Below are 19,824 nucleotides of genomic sequence, written 5' to 3'. Positions count from 1 at the left end.
TTCTCAGGCCACATTAAAGAAAGAAAAACAGGGACTTCCCTGGTGGCGCCGTGGTTGAAAATTTGCCTGCCAATGCAGGGGACACGGGTTCAATCCCTGGTCCGGGAAGATCCCACATGCCACGGAGCAACTAAGCCCATGCACCACAGCTGCTGAAGCCTGTGCGCCTAGAGCCCGTGCTCTGCAACAAGAGAAGCCACCATAACGAGAAGCCCGCGCACCGCAATGAAGAGTAGAGAAAGCCCGCACGCAGCAACAAAGACCAATGCAGCCAAAGATAAATAAATAAATAAATTTATTTAAAAAAAAAAAAAAGGAAGAAGAAGAAAAACATGATGAAGTTAAAGCATGATGGAGAATGCCCTAACCCGTGGGCCAGATTGGGGTACTGTTTGATTAACTCAAACAGGTTAATTTCTTGTAACCAGAGCCAGTCATGGATGAGTCAGTTTTTTCGTTGTTTCGCGGTATGCGGGCCTCTCACTGTTGTGGCCTCTCCCGTTGCAGAGCACAGGCTCCGGACGCATAGGCTCAGCGGCCATGGCTCACGGGCCCAGCCGCTCCACGGCATGTGGGATCTCCCCGAACCGCGGCACGAACCCGTGTCCCCTGCATTGGCAGGCGGACTCTCAATCACAGCGCCACCAGGGAAGCCTGACGAGTCAGTTTTGACTCATGCAATTACCCAGGTGGATTCTGCTGGGCAATGTTACTGTCCTAGAATGCAGTCAAGCCCGTCTGTCTTGGGCTGGCATAGCTCTATCTCTGCCCCGAGGGTGGGTGCCTTCATGAAGCAGCAGTGTTCTGCTAACACATGTCCAGATGTGCCCTAAGGAAAAGTCCCAGTCATGACCTGCGGTTTCCTGAATGGCCTGACCATCTGCATCTCATTCACATTTGTAAAAATCCACATTCTGCTGATGTTTTTGTCCAATCTACCATTGTACTCTATCCTTCGCCCTTTTAATGTGATATATTTTAGGTAGTGTTTCAAAGTTTATCTGCTCTGTTCAACCCTATAGCTGGAACACCCAGCACAGGACCTTGCATATAGCATAGTTATTAACATTTTGCAAAATAAATGAAGAGTATTATCCATTCCTATATTATTTTAAGGTTTAGAGTGCCCTTTAATGTATCTATATATCCAATTTAAACTTTTCATAAAGAGGAGAAATGACACATTTAAAGTTTAAGTGAATATCTTTGGAAACCATATCAAATGTGCTGTATTTCAAAAACAAATTTATATTTTAAAATAATTATTTATACTAAGAAAAAGAATTACTCTTTAAGGGGGTAACATCTTATTTGTTTCGAACAATTAAAGAAAAGCAAGGCAGATACAACTACTCCCACGTATCTGGGAGACTGGATACTTCTACTTCAAGAGACAAAAACTGGACTCTAAGTCACCCAAGTAAAACTGGAAAACCATTAGGTCAGAGAACAAAATGGTCTAGGGGGCTTCACCTAAGCCTTGACCTAGCACTCAAAGAAAGTGAGTGGGACACAAGTTCTCCTCCCCCTCAATGTCTCTGCTCCTTTTCCCCCGGATTGGCTGCAACATTAGGCAGGATCTGCCCTCATGGTTATAAAGTGGCTGCCAATAGCCACTGGGACTACAGCCTCCCAACTTCACATGGAAGGTGGGTTGAGGAACCTCTTCTTTTCTGGAAATGCAGTAAACCTCTATTCATACCTTGTTGATCCTAACTGGGCACTATGCCCATCCCAGAACCCTCCTCATGGCCAAAAGCATAGGATAAAGTGACTTACTTCAGCCAATGAAGGCTCACCTTGGAGCTGGGAAAAAGACAGTCTTAATCAAACTGTAAATTTTAGCATAGGGAATTAATTGGTGGTTCCTCTAAAGCAAAATCTTGCTGTTGTTACCGAAAGGATGGGAAATAGGTATTGTTTATATAAAACAACAAATAATGACCACAAGTACTGGCCTAGTGTGTATACTATAAGATTGGTATTTAGAGACATTAAGAAAGTTACCTAAAATCATAGAGCTCCTGGGTGTATGCGTTTGTATTTTTTAATAAATTAACTACAACTATTTCTTCACCTGGTGATTATTTAATAAGTAATCTATGGGCACGATAACCCAGATTGTAAGCAATTACTGATTATTAGGAGAAGGAAGGATGATGGGAGAAGACAGGTTCAAAGGTTGACTTCTCCTACATCACAGTCTATTGCCTTGAACTTAGGTTTTAACCAGTGTTTCCCAGGCAAGCCTATGCTATAGGCTGAATGTCTGTGTCCCCCTAACATTCATATGTTGAAACCTAACCCCCAATATAATGGTATTAGGAGATGGGGAGGTGATTAGATCGTGAGGGTGGAGCCCTCATGAATGGGATTAATGCCCTAATAAAAGACACCACAGAGAGATCCCCTGACCCTTCCCCCATGTGAGGACACAGCAAGAAGATGGTCATCTATAAATCTGAAAAAGGGCTGTCATGAGACAGGAAATGTGCTGCCACCTTGATCTTGGAACTCCAGCTTCCAGAACTGTGGGAAGTAAATGTTTATTGTTTATAAACCACTCAATCTATAGTAATTTGTTAGCAACGGAAACAAACTAAGGCAAACAACAAATCCACCTTTCTTTTTTTCTTGACTTGAGGTCCACGGAGAAACAATTTCAAAGCCAAAAGATGACTGATCAACATGATCTATAACTACAGCAAACAATTGAAGAATCTGTTATCCCTGGTTTTGGGGAATCCAGGCCACATAAAGGCCCTAATTATGTAAAAGGTTGGCAGGACGCCCAGTTATATTTGAATTTTAGGTAAACAACAAACAATTTCTAGTGTCATCGATGTTGAATGGGATATACTTTTAATAAAAAATTATTTTTTTAACTGAAATTCAAATTTAACTGGGCATAATATATTCTAATTTTGCTAATTCTTGTAACCAACACATCTGAACATGAACAATTGCAAAGTCTTCAAAATGCATTTCTGATCATGTGTTCCCAAGGAAAGACCTCAACTGCCTGTCTTAGCACTTGAGATACTTTATGATCTTGGGCAAGCTCAGCTTTGCAGGCTTTTTCTCCAGGATGCCCTTGCACACTATTCTTCAGTCACTCAAAACCCCTTGCTCTTTTGAGAGGCCATGAATTTCACACAGTCTCTACCACCTGGAGCCATTATCCACTTCTCTTCTCTTTCTAGAAACTCTTCAAAGTCTAGATCAAATGTCACGTTTGTCATTCCTTCTCTGGATCTCCCAAGCACAGTTAGCCATTTTGTTAAATTAACAGTCTCTTTAAATAAGGGGTGGTTTATAAACAGAAATGCATCATCCCTGTCGATTCAGAACAGAGATTAGGGTTCAAGTGGAGAGCTGGGAGAGTGAAGGTCAAAGTGAAAGTGAAAGTGATTGGTTCTCAGGAACTCACTGGGAACCTGTAGGATTCCCACACATAGGGAACTCCCACCACCTTCCTTGGGCTACAATAGCAAAGCACATGGTCCTTGAGAATGTGCTGGGAAGACACCTGCCCCTGCACGTTGGCCCCTGGAGAATAATGATCTCTCTGTTCACACCTTAGGGGAGCGCCTTTCATTGGTGCTCTCAAGTGCAGAGCCACAGGTTGAAGGAAATATTGGGCGGTGCAATTCCCAGTTTTGTTTTGGAAGGCAGAAGGAGAGGGTAATGAGGCCCAGTCAACAACAGGCAATTTAGCACATCACCTTTGGTTTGAAGACACATTTATTGATTGCAATTGTTTATTCTATGGGCTGCCTTGGACAAAAATGACATCGAACTTATTCTTGAATTTGAAATTCCCAGTACAGTGCTTACTAAACATTTAATAAATGAATGCAAACATAAATGAATAAGCCAACCAAACTTAGAAATATAAATATAACATAGGCTTAGTTTCTATCATCAGTTCCAGATATTATCTTTGTTACTTTATCAGAATCACTCTTTACGAGTCTACGTATTTTTGTCACTAAATCTACATAAGCATCTCCACCTCCTTTTTTAATGGTTGTTAGAAGATAATTAGGAACTCCAAATGGAGGTAGCTCTATAGGTTGGAATAGCTGTTTACAAGTATGTTCTTCTTTTGAATGACATGTTAATAATTATTAATTATACCACATTTAAGCAGCATGGGGGAATTTCTTTTGTCTTTTACATAATAGCTTTCTTTTTATGATGCTGTAGCCATTACTTAGTAAATAAATAAATTTATTAGTTCCAAATCATTATTTTAAGGTAATGATTTGTTGCCGCCACAGACAATATAAAAGCCATACATCCATTCTTCAAAGAGTAAAACAAAAGAGATTTCCACCAACCGCGACATTATGTCATTTTGGAAAACCAAGATGAACAACTTAATAATTCTTTTAAAAGCTTATATTGTTGTCTTCATTTAGGCTATTTTCATTACAGGTTTGGTTGGCTCTCATGGCTTCTGAGGTATATAAATGATTTTTCCTCTATCTTCTCATCATTATTGCCCCTAGTTTTCCTCCATATATTCAAAAAAGACAAAGGCTGTCACATATTTTTCTCATGGTCTGTGTTATATACTACTCGTGTGGTTGGCAGAGAACATTATGCCACAAGAGAAGGGAAATTAGTACCAGCATCCAAAGTATCAAGAGATGATTTACTTTCCTGTCAGCTCTCAGTTTCCGCATCTTGTAAGTAATCTGATTTCAGCAAGATGGATTCTAAGGTTCTGACCTGCTCAAAATTTCAATTAATGCATAAATTATAGCTTTACATATTCTGATTCACTTGATAGAAAAGTATGAAATGTGTATAAATTGAGCCTGGGAACTCACATTAACTGTTATTTCATGAATTAGATTTATTAAAGAATCAGATTTTCCAGTAATACACTAGTCCTTGAAAGTGAAGAGGAAATGACATCATATAAATAGTGGAGTAGGAAGCCCCAAGAATCAATCCCTCCCCTGAAGCAGCAATGAAGCTGCCAAAAGCTGACAGAATCAACTCTTACAGAACTCTGAGATCTAAAGAAAACCTTACAACCGCTAAGGGAGAGCTTAAAGAAGAAAGAGGCATCTAAGTCTCAGTTACAGCATATTGTGGTGCATTAGTTTACCCCCCTAGTTCCCCCTATGCCCCAGGGTCTTGGGCTGGAGTGGTTTTCCAGGTGTCGTCTAATGAAAGCCTTTAAGACATATAGTACCCATAAGTATCAGGGGCAAAGATAGTGGGTACGGCAAGCAGCAGAAATTACCAGAAGCCTAGGAAACAGGAGGCTGATGAGGAGGACTCTTTGGGGGAACAAAGGAATCAGGAATGAATATTGGGAAGTCTGAAGTGAAACATACATGCTCAGGGCTGGATGCATGCTCAGAAAAGAACTGAGTAGACCTTAGGCATGTACCTCTGTCTACCCTCTGGGCTCCATGCAGGCAGGAAGTGAAGGCTAATGTAGGGATATACATGGCTTGGCTCAACATTGAAGGAGTGTCCAGCTCAGAGCCAATCTGAGATTGGGAGAAAATTTTTTTTCTTTTAGACTCCAGGCATTTCATTAACTCTCTACCAAGTCACTGCTGACTACTAAAGATAACAGAACAGGGACTTCAGTGACCACATACAACAAGGAATATAATCTTAGCAAAAAATATTTTGGAAAAGTCACTAAACACATGAGAGACTATAACTTCAACAATCAACAACAGCAAACCCTGTGGAAGGGGGAGAACATGGTTTCCAGAGTTGCTTCCTTATAATATTCAACACACCCAAATTTTGTCAAAAATTACAAGGTGTACAAAGAAACTGGAAGGTATGGCCCATTCACAGGAAAAGAGAAATTAACACAAACAGTCCCTGAAGAAGCACAAACATTAGATTTACTAGACACAGACTTTTAAATCAACTGTCTTAAAATATGTTCAAAGAGCTAAAGACAACTATTGACCAAAAAATTAAAGAAAATCAAGAGAGTGATGTTGGAACAAATTGAGAATATCAATAAAGAGAAATGATAAACAGGAACCAAATACAAATTCCAGAGCTGAAAAGTACAAGAACTGAAATCAAAACTTAACTAGAGAGGTTAGATAGCATATTTGAGCAGGCTGAAGAAAGAATCAGTGACCTTGAAGATAGAATGATTAATATAATTCAGTATGAGGACTGGAAAGTAAGATTCTGTAGGGAAAGTCCTTCATTCTTTTGGTCTCAGATTACCATTCTGTTATTGTCCTTTAGGATATTTTAGAATATGACCTGAAATAATAAGTGCAGCTTTGAAATTCTGCTCTGTGCCTCACAGCAGAGTCCAAGGACAAACTGTAACTTGCTTTCTCCTTTGTTTATCCAAAGCTTTTCTGTGCAGCAAATAGAGAAAAATTTGTCTTCACAAAAGGTTAAAGAATACAAATCATCAAAATTTAAGTAGCTTGACAAAAGTCAGACATAAACAGACTAAAAACCGGTTTGTTCCAATTCCCAGTCTATGGATACTTCTACTATAAGCTCAAAAGCCAAGTATTGTTTTGAATCAATTCTTGCCAACTTTTTATTCAGAAGTACAAATTTAAGTTTGTCAAAGTTTTCTAGCAAATATTATGGATTGTTTTAAATGAAAAGAATGTGTTTTCTCCTTATGTATCTTAAAGTGATGTGATTCTAACCTTTATGTTAGAATTTACATTTTAATATATTTCTGCTGAATTTGGATCCCTATGATTAATTTATCTTCATTTTACAATAATTGTAGTTTGATAAAATATAAAATTGTTGGTCTAATCCTTTAGAGAATAAAGTTTGATTAGTAATTCCCATTCTCTTATATATTACTGGAAAAAATTATGATGATTATTATAATTGCTTCTATTAACAATTTGATAATAACAAGACCAATATTTTGAGTATTTAGCATGAGCTGGGTACTATACCAGTTCCAGAAATGTTTTTATATAATTTTAGACAAAAGATGGGAAGGGAAATTAATTCAATTTATAAGTAACAAAATTGAATCTAAAGAGATTAAGAAATTTTCTCAAGTATACACAGCCAGTAAATGACTCAGCCATAATTTGAAATTCGATCACCCAATCCAGTGGCCTTATTCTTACTCTTAGGCTTGATAGTTGTCAAAGCACAAGCTTTCAGTTTACAGTCCATAATGCAGTTTTCCTTTGCCATATTACACCTTATGAACATTGCTCATATCAAAAGAAATTGGGTCTATTCTCTGAGCACATGAAACATTTTAGATATTCCCTAAATAACAAATGAGCACAAGGCTGAGTGCCTGGCAGTCATATGGAAAAGAAACACAGGAGACTGTGGGGTCACCTCTGTAACTGTGCCCATGTCATCTCATTTATTCCTCACAATGCATTAGATTATAACTGAGGAAACCAGGCTAGGTGCGCCAGAGCTTGCCAAAACCCTACAGTACAGGCCTGTGTCTGCCTTTGTGTGTGGATGGCTTTGGGAGAAAGGAGTCTAAAGCAGGGGGACAATGTGGTATGAAACACCAATGATGCTGATGCCTCTTTCCTATGTCTTTTTAAAAGGCTGAAATGAACAAACCAAAATTATTTTCAGAGAATAATGTACTTCATGCCATCTCATTTCAAACTGATTAGCAAAGAGGAAGATCAGTTGCCCATGTGGTCTGTTTGAATGGTCAAAATAACTGAATCAGAAAACAAATGAGCAGTACAGTTATCTCAATCATTTCACAAACACTTTGGATTATGTTTGGGGGACTTTTATTGTAGTTTTTAGTAACTGGTCATTGTAACCAAAGAAAATACAAGTTAATTACGTTAAATATCTTGAGCAAACACATTGAGACAAGTTCTCTGTCACTGTAATGAGACCTCAAACTGTGACAATGTGATGCAACTTTTAAGAAGAAAGGAGATATTCAGAGAGAAATTAATATGTCTAATAACAATCTGCAGACATTTGGCAATATCAAAAGCATTCAGTTTAACACTGGGAATTTATAAGTGTTTAAATGCCCATTAATTTCCATACGAGCCACAGAGAGTGAAAGTCAAAGACAGACACAACCACCAGCAACATGCAGAAGGTAAGAATTGGGAAGGTTGCAGAGAGTTGTGGGCAGTAATAGAAGAGAACTTTTAGGTAAGAGGGAGGAATGATGCTTTTTCAAACTTCCCAAACTTTGCTGTGGTTTTAATGAAATTCTAAGCATGAACCTCATCAATCATATTGCCATAAAATTAATGTTGAAAGAAATACTTAAAGTATTTCCATAGCTGCTTCCCAAATTATATTTTCACTTTATAATTAAAATCAATTTTTTAAATAAATCTCTCCTAATACTTATCATCCAGATTGTTTTGGAACTGAATATGAAAAAATATGGAACAGTTCTAAATTTTTTAAAAGGAAAAATATCAACATATGAGATAAACAAGGATATTTTAATTTTTAAAGAATAAAAAAATCACAAAAGATAATGATTCTATACTTTAACACATAAAAATTAAGAAGTAATGTATGGAATTCCAGTTTCCAGTCTGACATGTAATGAGCTTAGAAGTTATCACTCAGGCCTATACAATAACAAACAAAAAAAACCCAAACTGAACATTGCTAACACTTCCTCATCCATCACAGGCCTAATTGCCTGGAAAAGTGGAAAGAAGTGGTTAGCAAGAATCACAGCTTACTGCAAGCAGAAGGCCACAACTGGAACCAGTACTTGAACTGCAAGTGATGAATAGCCGGAGACCCAGGGTGAACTGACTTGACACTTAAAAATCCAGGGTCCAGGGCTTCCCTGGTGGCGCAGTGGTTGAGAATCCACCTGCCAATGCAGGGGACACGGGTTCGTGCCCCAGTCCGGGAAGATCCCACATGCCGCAGAGTGGCTGGGCCCGTGAGCCATGGCCGCTGGGCCTGCGCGTCTGGAGCCTGTGCTCCACAACGGGAGAGGCCACAACAGTGAGAGGCAACGTGTACCATAAAAAAAAAAAAAAAAAAAAAAAATCCAGGGTCCAAAGCTAGAGGTGTCTACACACTTTCTTGAAGAAACAAAGGGAAGAAAAAATAAAGACTTGATCAAGCAAAAATTGAGGGAATTTGTCACATAGACCCACCTTATAGGATATGTTAAAAGAAGTTCTTCAGAGAGAAGGAAAATCATAAAGGTCAGAAACTTGTATCTACATAAAGAAAGAAAGAGCATTAGGAAGGGAAGAAATCATGGTAAAATAATTTTTAAAAATTTTATATTCTTAATTGGTCTAAAAGAAAGCAGTTTGCTCAAAAGAATAATACTAGCTTGTTATAGCTTATGGATAAATGAAATTAGTGATAATGTTATAAAAGACAGTAAGGAGGAATTAGGAATCTTCTGTTATAAAGTACCTGCACTACCCATGTGTTATAGGTAAATTGTAAATGTACATTGCAAATGCTAAGGCAACTAACAATAACCATCATCATCATCTTCATCATCTAAAATAAAATTCATATGCTGAGAGAGAAATGATAGAATTATAGAAGGCATAAAAAGAAGATGTCAGCAAAATTTAAAAAAAAACAAAGGCAGGGACTTCCCTGGTGGCACAATGGTTAAGAATCCACCTGCCAATGCAGGGGGCATGGGTTCGAGCCCTGGTGTGGGAAGATCCCACATGCTGTGGAGCAACTAAGTCTGTGCACCACAGCTACTGAGCCTACACTCTAGAGCCTGTGAGCCACAACTACTGAGCCCGTGTGCCACAACTACTGAAGTCCACATGGAGTGACCAGGGAGACAGGGGTCCCACTCCCCCAGCTTCTTGCCTAGAGATACAGTTGTCTCCTGGCATCCATCATCTCCCTGAGCTTCTGGGTGTAGAAGCTTCCTTCCAGGTGGGTGTAGCCAAGAGAATGAGAGCTCTCTTTATCCACCATCCGCACTTTCAGGGTTGCAGATCTATCCAAGTGCAATGGTCTAACAATGCCAGGCCTGGATCTCCTTCAGCTCTTCTTACTCATAGGGTGGAAGCTTTGTGTTGGGAGGGGCAACTTGAAAAGATCAGAGGCATCACTCAAGGAGAAGTGGGCCACTCCTGCCTCTGGCCCAGTTCACTGGCACAGAGGTCTGCTCAGGGGAAGAGGCAGGCTATAAGAACAGAGAGCTCTGCAGCATTCCCTACAGGGACTGACTTTATTTGGGATAGTGTGTGAGGAAGTTCATGCCTATGGATATTGTCAAAAACAACAGAGATCTTAGTGGTGAGCAATTAAAAGGAGGCTGGAGACGCATGATGCTAGCAGCATCAGGTGAAATGGTAGTCCAGCTAGATATTTAGCAAAGAAATCCAGAAAAAGAATTGCCCTCCAGGCATTGAAACAAGCTTCAGGAACTGTGAACACCCTGTCCCTGCAAAGAGCCCAACTTTAATTGGATCAGGCTGTGAAAAAAAAAAAGTTGTAGCCCAGGATGTGTTGAAAACAATGTAGTAGTCAGCTAGCAATTAGTGGAGGCTAATAGGTGAACACGAGACAATAGAGGCAGGCCAGCCAGACACTTAGTGGTGAGTCAGGGACCAGAGCCCAGCTGAAGCCACTGTCATCTCAGTTCAGAGACCATGCCCATGGCTAAGGTTTCAGCTCAAGGAGCAGCATTAACCCCTGCACACTGGGTGGTCAGCTTCACTGAACTCACTCAGCCAAGTCAACAAACAAGAAACAACAACAAACATTGTGACGGGTCTTAGTGTCCAGGCTTACTATAATATATTACCTACCATATCTAGTTTTCAACAAAAAATTACCAGCTATATAAAGAAACAGTGATGAATGACTCATGCGCAGGAAAAAAATTCAGCGATAGAACTTGCCTTTGAGGGGTCCAGATGGCAAGTTCTTCTTGCCTCTAACATTTCCTAGATGGAGAACAGCAGGAGCCTTCAATCTGGAACTGCCAATGGGCACACACCGAAAACAAAGCTCCTTAAAATGTCTGTTTTCTTTTGCTATGGACTGAACGTGCCCCGGCAAAATTCATATGTTGAAGCCATAATCGCCAATGCAATGGTATTAGGAGGTAGAGCTCTAGGGAGGTGATTTGGTCTTGAAAATGGAGGCTTCAGAAATGGGATTAGTGCTCTTATAACACAGGAGAGAGTGATCCCTTTCTCCTCCATGTGAGGACACACTGGGAAGGTGGTTGTCTGCAGGCCAGGAAGTGAGCCCTCACCATGTACCAAATCTTCCAGCACATTGATCTAGAACCTCTAGCTTCTAGAACTGAGAGAAATAAATGTTTGTTGTTTAATCCACCCAGTCTATGGTATTCTGTTATAGAAGCTTGAGCTGACTAAGACAGTGGCTTAACAATAGAAAACTTTTTTGACAGTATCTGCCCTACTCCAGCCAAATACCAACAAAACCCCACAGGTTCCCCCACCCAGCTACAGTGGAGCTGAGTGGGTAGTATTCTTCTACCCACTGCCACCTGTGTAGTAAAAGAGACATGTGATAAATTCTTTCTTCAGAGCAACACAATGGAAGTGGAGAAAGAGTGGCTGACTGTGCTGCAGGCAGCAGGTCAGTAAGGGAGGGGTACCTATACAAAGGCATGGTGTGAGTGATGTGCTATTTATTGTGTCCAGTGGTGGGTTTATTTGTGTTCATTACATTATTATACTTTTCAGCTTATGTGTGTTTCTTTTTTATGCAACTTATGAAAGTTGCAATATGCAGATATTATAAGACAGGTAAAGGAAAAACTTCATTTGCACCCTACTATATTCATTCTCTCATTCATGGTATAGCTTCTTTAGACAAAGTCTTTTAAACCTTTAACTTCTTGGATAACTTTGCTGTACAGCAGAAATTCTCACAACATTGTAAATCAACTATACTTCAATTTAAATTTTTTTGAAAAATAAAAACTATCTCTCAAAAAGCCCATTTGTCTGTCACTGAGAACTGTGGATTTCAGATCTATGCTTTAAGAATCAACTCTGGGAATAAAAGACAAGCATTTGGCCCAATGTCTCAACTGTTTCCAACCCTGTCTCCATGATGGTACATAAAGCCTCTTGCTGCCTTTTGCTGCCCTGAACCACCAGGGAAGGATGATACACAGAAAGGAAAGAACAGGACATCATTGTTGATATTTCAAGATATTATCTAGTTAGCTATAGATATTGCAGTGATGTTCTTCTCAGGTGATTGGGTTATAAATAGTTGTGATTTTTGCATATTTCTATTTTCTAAATCTCAACCTTCATATCTTAATCAAAATGCATTTTTGTACCTCCCTCGGGGACTGTTTGGTCCTGAGGGTTGAAGGTGATGTCAGTGGTGATCTAAGTTAGTCACTTTCCTCCAGGTTTCTACCAAGGGAAGTGAGCATCCTGCTTTGCGGGGTGAGGGGTTTGCAGGGAGATGGTTGGCACAAGAAGGGGAAGAACATTAAAAGCATCCAATCCAGTGCAGTAAGTTTTTAAGAGAGTAAATATAGAAAGGAATTAGGGCTCTGGGAGAAAACCCAGCATGTTCTAGAGAAGGATGAAGATGTTTAAACAAAAGATATTATACAGAATCACAGTGTTAACTAGACTTTGAAGGATAAATAGGAGATTACATGAAAGAGATAAGGGGAAAGTACATTCTGGGGATACTGAGGGCAAAATAAACCACTGAGCATATCAGAGAGGAAGAAGCCAGGTAGCTAACTCACTACAGATAACAACTGTATCTCATCAGTACATATACAACTGCCAGTGAAGATGGAGAAGTTGCCAAGTTCCAGAAATCTAGAAAGTTCTTACTCTGGATTCTGGTCTCAAAAAAGAGTGACATCTTGGCTGGTGAGGAACAAAACACCCACTGCACTGCCCATCTGCTCCTCCAGTTCTTTCCTGGAGTGAGTTCTCCCAAACCTCCCTTAGGCCCACCTCCCCATTCAGCCCCTCCAGGCCCAGAAGTGTGTTGTCCCCTCGTGGATTCTGAGACTTCAGTGACAGAAGAATATCGCCCTGCAAAGTGGCTCTCATGGCTCATTTATGGTGAGGGTTTATTGTCATCTCAGTGGGCACTCACCAGAGGTGGAGTCCCGAGAATTTTCTCGGGTAGCTGGAACCCCCCCAGATGCACGGCCACAGAAATGTCGTCTTGACTTTGGGGCTGTGTGTGTGCATGAAGAACAGCATCTTGCGTGACGTGAGGCATGCACAAGAACTTTTGTTCATACTTGTTTTCCTTCCTTGAGCTCCATTATGATGATGTCATTTTAGCAGAATTTAATTTGAACAGGTTGAATGATATAACTGATGACATGAAGCTTCAGTTATAATGACTGACTGATGGAGGGCAGCTGGCAGAGTTTCTGGCTACAGTTACACACACACATGTGCATGCACATACCCTGTCTCTCTCATATTGCATGAGTGACAGGCAGATGGTTCAAACACAATAAACAGTAGATTAGTTATAGCAGCTTCTTAGGGAAAAAAATTGTATGCTAAAAAAATCATCTGTGGGTCCTGGTTAAGCAAGCTGCTCTTACCTGAGCTCACACCCTGGAGGCTCACTGTGTCTCATTTCACTTTGCGGCCTCAAAACCTCACCCTGGGGCCAGACAGAGCACTGGACAGCTATGGGGCAGAGGGTATTAGTCCATCCCCGCACCCCAGCCCAGCCCAGCCCAATGAATGGCCTTCTCACTTCCACAGTTTATCATTCAGTCTCAATTTTAATCATGAGTAGAAGAGTATTTCCATGCAGAACAGCTCTGCATTTTCTGCAAAAGCTTCCGATATGGGTATTTACCAGTGAGGGAAGTTCATTTTCCTAAAAAATTTGACTAACCATCATGAACAACATAACTCATGCATTTTTCTTTTGGGGGTGTATCTATCAGGATGCTCGAAGCTTCATAACATGTATGTTTGGTTTCAAAGGATTTCACTGGCTTGTATTCCTTATCATAAATAAAAGAAGAGAAGAGAAGTGATAGCAACATGAGAACCCACATTTGTTGTCTGTTTTGTGCATCTGAAGTCTCAAACATCCCTGGTGGTAGATGCTGGTGTCATCACCACTGGGTGAATGTGGAAACACAGGCTTAGGGATGATAAGAGTTTCGGCAGAAGCTGCACAGCTAGTAAATGGGGGAAGTCTGGATTTGAAGCTACATTCTCAGGTTCATTCTACCAACTCCCACTCCATTTGTAGCCAGGCAATAATTGTGTTCAGGTTTCATTACATATGCTCTTTAAAAAAGCAATAGGTAAATTAAACTAACAAATAACATTATTTCCCAAGTTCCCAGGCTTTGACCATCCTCTCTATTGACTCTCCTCGCAATGCTGCAGGAGAAGCGGTGGCCCTGCAGAGTTAGATGAATGAAGGACACCACGAGGGGCCGCAGGCACATGCCCAGAACATGGCCTTGGTCCTGTGGGAAAGGGAAACCCTGGAGCTTTTATATAACAGGAGGAGGAAATGGTCAGATGTTCAATTTATATAAATCACTTCAGTTACTCAGTAGAGGCTAGATTTGTGGGCCCAAGACTGAGAACAGGGAAGCCAGTCTGGCTTCTCCTCTAATGGTGCAAGTAGAGGATGTTGGAGCCCCAGTTAGTACAGAATGAGGGCTTTGAGCCTTGGGAGGCAGAGAATGTGAGAGGATTGCGATGTGGTAGAGGGGCTATTTCCAGGATGGGATCTGACTCAGACGGCCATGCAGGAAATCTGTCTTCAGCCCTGGGCCTGGGCTGTGGGAGGTGGCACCACCCAACACTGTCCTGGGGCCTGTGTTGGGATGAATAGCAGTCACCACTGATCAGCTGTACCAGGAAAGCTCTTCGGCTTTTCTCCCAAAGCCCAAGATCTTTTACAAACAACTTAGAACTTGATCAGACTTTAACCCAACTCTGGAATAACAAAAATTTCTTGTGTGAGTGCCTGTAGATGTTTCTGTATATCCGCTCTGAGCTAAGATCTGCGTTTATCTGCATCGCTGGGAAAAACCATGAGAATGTTGGAGCTGCAGGGGCTCCACGTGGTCCAACCCTCTCCCTTTCTGAATGACATTCAGAGAGAGGAAGACAATTTCCACTGATGTGTGAATCACCTCTGGAAATAAAGGCTACCTTGCAAGGAAGGAAGCTCATGGTGCAATTCGGAGAATATAGAGGACCACAACTTTATAATTGGGCAACTGAGTGGAAACAGGCAACAAGATCGTGTTTCTAAATTGAAAGTTCTCTTTGGAAAAATTGTAAGGTTTGGTCTTGACAACTTCCATAATTGTTCCAAAATCATTCTTAAACATTCATGATTCAACATTCTTTTAGCTACAGCTGAACATCAAAGAAAAAAATTCTCTTTAATATATTTCAGGCAGTTCATTTTTTTCAGATGAGGCTGTGACAGTCATTTTTAAACACTGTGGATTATACGATAAATGCTGGGTGCCGACCAGATTAGTAATTTCTCGTAAATAAGAGGACTGTTTAGAAAGCAGTTTAATAACATTAAACTTTGTGAACTCTATCTTGTTTACTGATCACTCATGCTAGCAAACTAAAACATGCAACCATCAGGCACTATTAAAGTGCTGGACACAACTGGTTGATGAAGATTCTGAAGAACAAAACCTTAAGGCTTGCATACTCAGATGTTTCTTTGACAGATTTCTGCAATATTTTTGCAGTAGCATCAAACCCTTTTTGAGAATGAACACCTCAGGCACAAGAAAACATGAATCCTCAAGAGAGTGCTGAATTTCCTGCAGTCTTATTTTAAGCTGCAGCATGGAAATGATGGTCACACTGAAGCTTGAGGGGAGAAGGGGCACCAGCTAATCAGAGGAATAGTGGAAAATTTTTCCACGGGGAGAGACAGCATCCCTTCACTCTGACACAAATGCTGCCTGGGGATTTTCTTTGCATTCATGGAATGCAGTCTTTGCCTTCATAGAATCAAGTGTCAACTGAAAAGGAACTTCATTAGATATCTAACCTTGTTTTCTATAATTGTCCTAATAGAAAACCTTCTACCGTCTCTTTAAATACTTCCATTGCTTGTAACAATTTTCCCATTGATGTGGATTAAGAAACTTCCAGACCACTGTTTCAGGTAGCCAGTGAAATTAGACCTATTTGCCATGCATGGCTAAGAAGAAAGGAATTTTAACATGGAGGGAATATTAATGAGGATCACCCACAAATTCATCTTAGTAATTACGATCTACCTCGAAAATGCTCTTTACCAGTTTTTTCATAGCTGTTCTCTGTGTGCATCATTTGATCCTCTGACAACTGGGAAGTGCTTGCTATAATTTTCACTTCAGGGATGATTTTCTGGGCTAATCATCAAAACTCAAAGATATTACATTAACTTGCCTCAAACTATGCAGGCAATTAGTGGAGGAGCTGGACCATAAATGCTGGTGTTTCACCTTTAAAACCAGTGTTGTTTTCTCCCATGAAGGCAGATCAATGAAACACACAGCTGTCTGCTTCAGGAGACTACATTTCCCTGCCATGGAGTGTTTCCTACTGAGATGAACAGAACCTTCTCCAAAGGATGCTGTGCAAGGGATCAACATTCATAGTGATGGATGCAATGGATAGCTTGTTTGTTGCATCTATCTTTGTAAAACCTGAGACTCAATGAATGCTTCAATCCCAGTGTGTGTGTGAAGGGACAGTTGACTGTGCCACTACAATGACTGCATCTTGCCATGCCAGGCATGTCCGTAAGACCCGGTCCCTGCTTTTGAGCATCTTAGGACAATTTGGTAAGTGATTATTAATGAAACATATGACAATGTTTCTCCAAATATGAATTGGAAGAATCAGAGTGTTTGACTGAGTTGATGTGTCAGCCTCTCTGAACAAGTGCAGTCCAGATTATAAGTTATAATTATAACTTAACCTGCATCCAATTTGCCTTAGTGATATTGCAGTCAAAATGATCTGATTTCAAAATCACCCAAATTGCCAATGCTGATCCCAAAAAGGGAAGGAGAGAGAAAGGAGATAATATGGCTTTCTTTCCCAAATTCCTTAACTGAATTAAATGGGATTGTGAATACATGTACATTTCCAAGCAGGATGCCTATTAACAATGTAAATTTCTCCCCAATATTTGCATCTCTTCTTCCCACCTCATTATGGGACAAGACTGATGCAAACCCAGATACTCATAGAGAAGGATGTTTCCTATTGTGTGCTCTGCAGAACATACCCACAAGATGCCAGAAGATGCACTACTAAAAATTTGTTTTGGGTCAAACGTGTCCCACAGAAATTATGGAATGAACAAGCCCCATCAGGGCTTTGTACACAGTGTGCACCCAGAGTCCCTAAGGAGGTGGCACATCTCCAGCATTAGCCCAGCACACAGATCCTGCAAGATGATTCTCTCCCACCCTCCAAGAACATGGCGGGAAGAGGTCCAAAGAAGACTGTCTGGGAAGAGGTGGTAGAGAGAGAAGATTCCACATTTCATCAAATCAGAGGTGGAGCTCATCATTAAAAAGCTTCTTAAATAGGACATGAGCTAGAGCGACATCCACCTTGAGTGTGTTCCAATACATTGAGATACAAATAATTTGAGCTTTACCTTTTGTTAATTATTGGTGACATATTATTTGAGCATACCTCAGATCTAAGGACAGGGCACACCTTGACTAAAAATACAGAGAGAGGAGCAGAGTAAAGGGAAGTATCTAAACACAGAGCAAAGGAATATTTTCTTGAAAAGAGGGCTGCTTTCTATTTGCTTTTCATTTCCTATCCCCCAACCTCAGTAACCTTCATCCCAAATTAAAGGTAGGCTGATGAACTCCAGTCCACTTCAGCCCCATTCAGGACTCAGCAAACGTGGCAACTGCCCAGCTCACAACGATGGTAGGTGAGCTTTGGCTAGTGGCCGCTACGTAACTGCTAAGTCAGAAGTTTCTAGGGTATTTGTTTCCTGAAACCTCAGAGAGCTCCAACACCAAGGTCAAACAAAATCAATCCTACAGCTCTTCGTTGACCCTGGTAAAATTATTTTTATCCTCAACATGAAAAGTAGGAAGAACTCTGGACTGACACCAGACTTTTTTTTTTTTTTTTTTTTTGCGGTACACGGGTCTCTCACTGTTGTGGCCTCTCCTGTTGCAGAGCACAGGCTCTGGACGCGCAGGCTCAGCGGCTATGGCTCACGGGCCCAGCCGCTCCGCGGCATGTGGGATCTTCCCGGACCGGGGCACGAACCCGCGTCCCCTGCATCGGCAGGCGGACTCTCAACCACTGCGCCACCAGGGAAGCCCCAGTCACCAGACTTTTTATCCATTCCTGACGCCATTAGCAGGACTGGGTCAAGTGCATTCCCCACCATTCTGCGGGTTCCCATCTTCACTGCTGATAGCACATGTATGACGCTAAGGTCACTCCTGTCCTAAAATGCCCTGCAGTACACTTGGGTTTCTGCAGTCTTACCATCAACCAGTCATGGGCTTGGTCCCATCCAGAGGTATGGAAGCTCAAAATGCTAAGGTGAAGACAAAGGTTAAACGTTACTAGATAAATGACCAGTAAATGATGTGGTTCCAAGTTCATGTTCCACTCATCTGTCACACTAAGCTTACTGTAAGCACCGAAGCAAATTTCCTAGAAACTAAGCTTAAAGTCTATATAAAAACCAATTTTATTTGTTCATACTATTTTAATCCTTTCTTCTCTCTTTTTCAAAATATAAAATACTACTTTTAAAATATAAGACATTTTAGAATATAAATCAAATTAATACGTATGATTTGACAAGCTCCCGATGAAACAGGCACTTGAGAGAGATATGGCAGAAAAATCTGATTTTCAGATGATCACACCAGTAAATTCACAGAGATTGAGATTTATTTTTTAATCTGAATTTTTCCTACTAACTGTATTCATTCCACTGAACCCAGTTTTGTTAGTCTGGGAAAGCCTGGGGACACCTCTCAGAATAATGGGTTTAAACACATAAAACAAAATACATGGCGTTACAATGGAAATTAACTCTATTGAAATAAAGAGATCATCTCAGAATTTGTATAAAGTCAATATATGTGTGTACAACATAATATCTAGAGGTGTGTCGAGTAATGGCAGATAATTTCAAAGTAGCAATTATGTAGTTGAGATCTTTGTAACAAAACTCATCAGATGTAAAAATATATCTACTTTCAATTGTGGTGACATTGTGGTGACTGGCATTGTTGATACTACTGTGTTTTTCTTTTGTCTATATTTAAAGGGAATGAAATGCTAAATTGCAGTTAGACCTTAGTGAGATTAATGATGTCATTTGTCTTCTACAATTTTAGAGACATGGCATTCCCCACCCCCCCAAAAACCTCTACCCACCGACCCTGGTCAAGAAGCCCCATAGTAACACATTTGGAAGACCGGATACCTTGGGTGGAAGGAAGGTTACAGAAAGCTTTTCTTCATTCTTGTTAGAATTTCCAATGAAAACAATATTGAAGTAAAGATTGTCATTTCTCCCCGATCAGAGAAGCTCAACTGAGAGCAGGTTGGCAAGGGAAATATGTGTCATTCACATGTATACACTCAGAAACAGTCAGTGCATGTCCACTGATGCATGGGTTATGGGGAAAAGAGTTATCTATGGGATATTATTAGATTGATGCCCCAGCATAGAGGGTAAGCTCTAGAGCCAGCCTCTCTGGGTTTTAATCTACTACTTATTCTCTGAGCTTTGGCCTCCTCCTCTATAAAATGAGAAAAGTAGTGGTATCAACAAGGCTACTGCTAGCGCTGCAGTTTTCCCACCTCTGAAATGATTTTCTTAAGATGA

Source organism: Pseudorca crassidens, chromosome 8 (genome assembly GCF_039906515.1).
Source record: "Pseudorca crassidens isolate mPseCra1 chromosome 8, mPseCra1.hap1, whole genome shotgun sequence".
Taxonomy (NCBI): Eukaryota; Metazoa; Chordata; class Mammalia; order Artiodactyla; family Delphinidae; genus Pseudorca; species Pseudorca crassidens.
The sequence above is the reverse complement of the archived record's forward strand: the minus strand, read 5'-3'. Positions refer to the sequence as shown.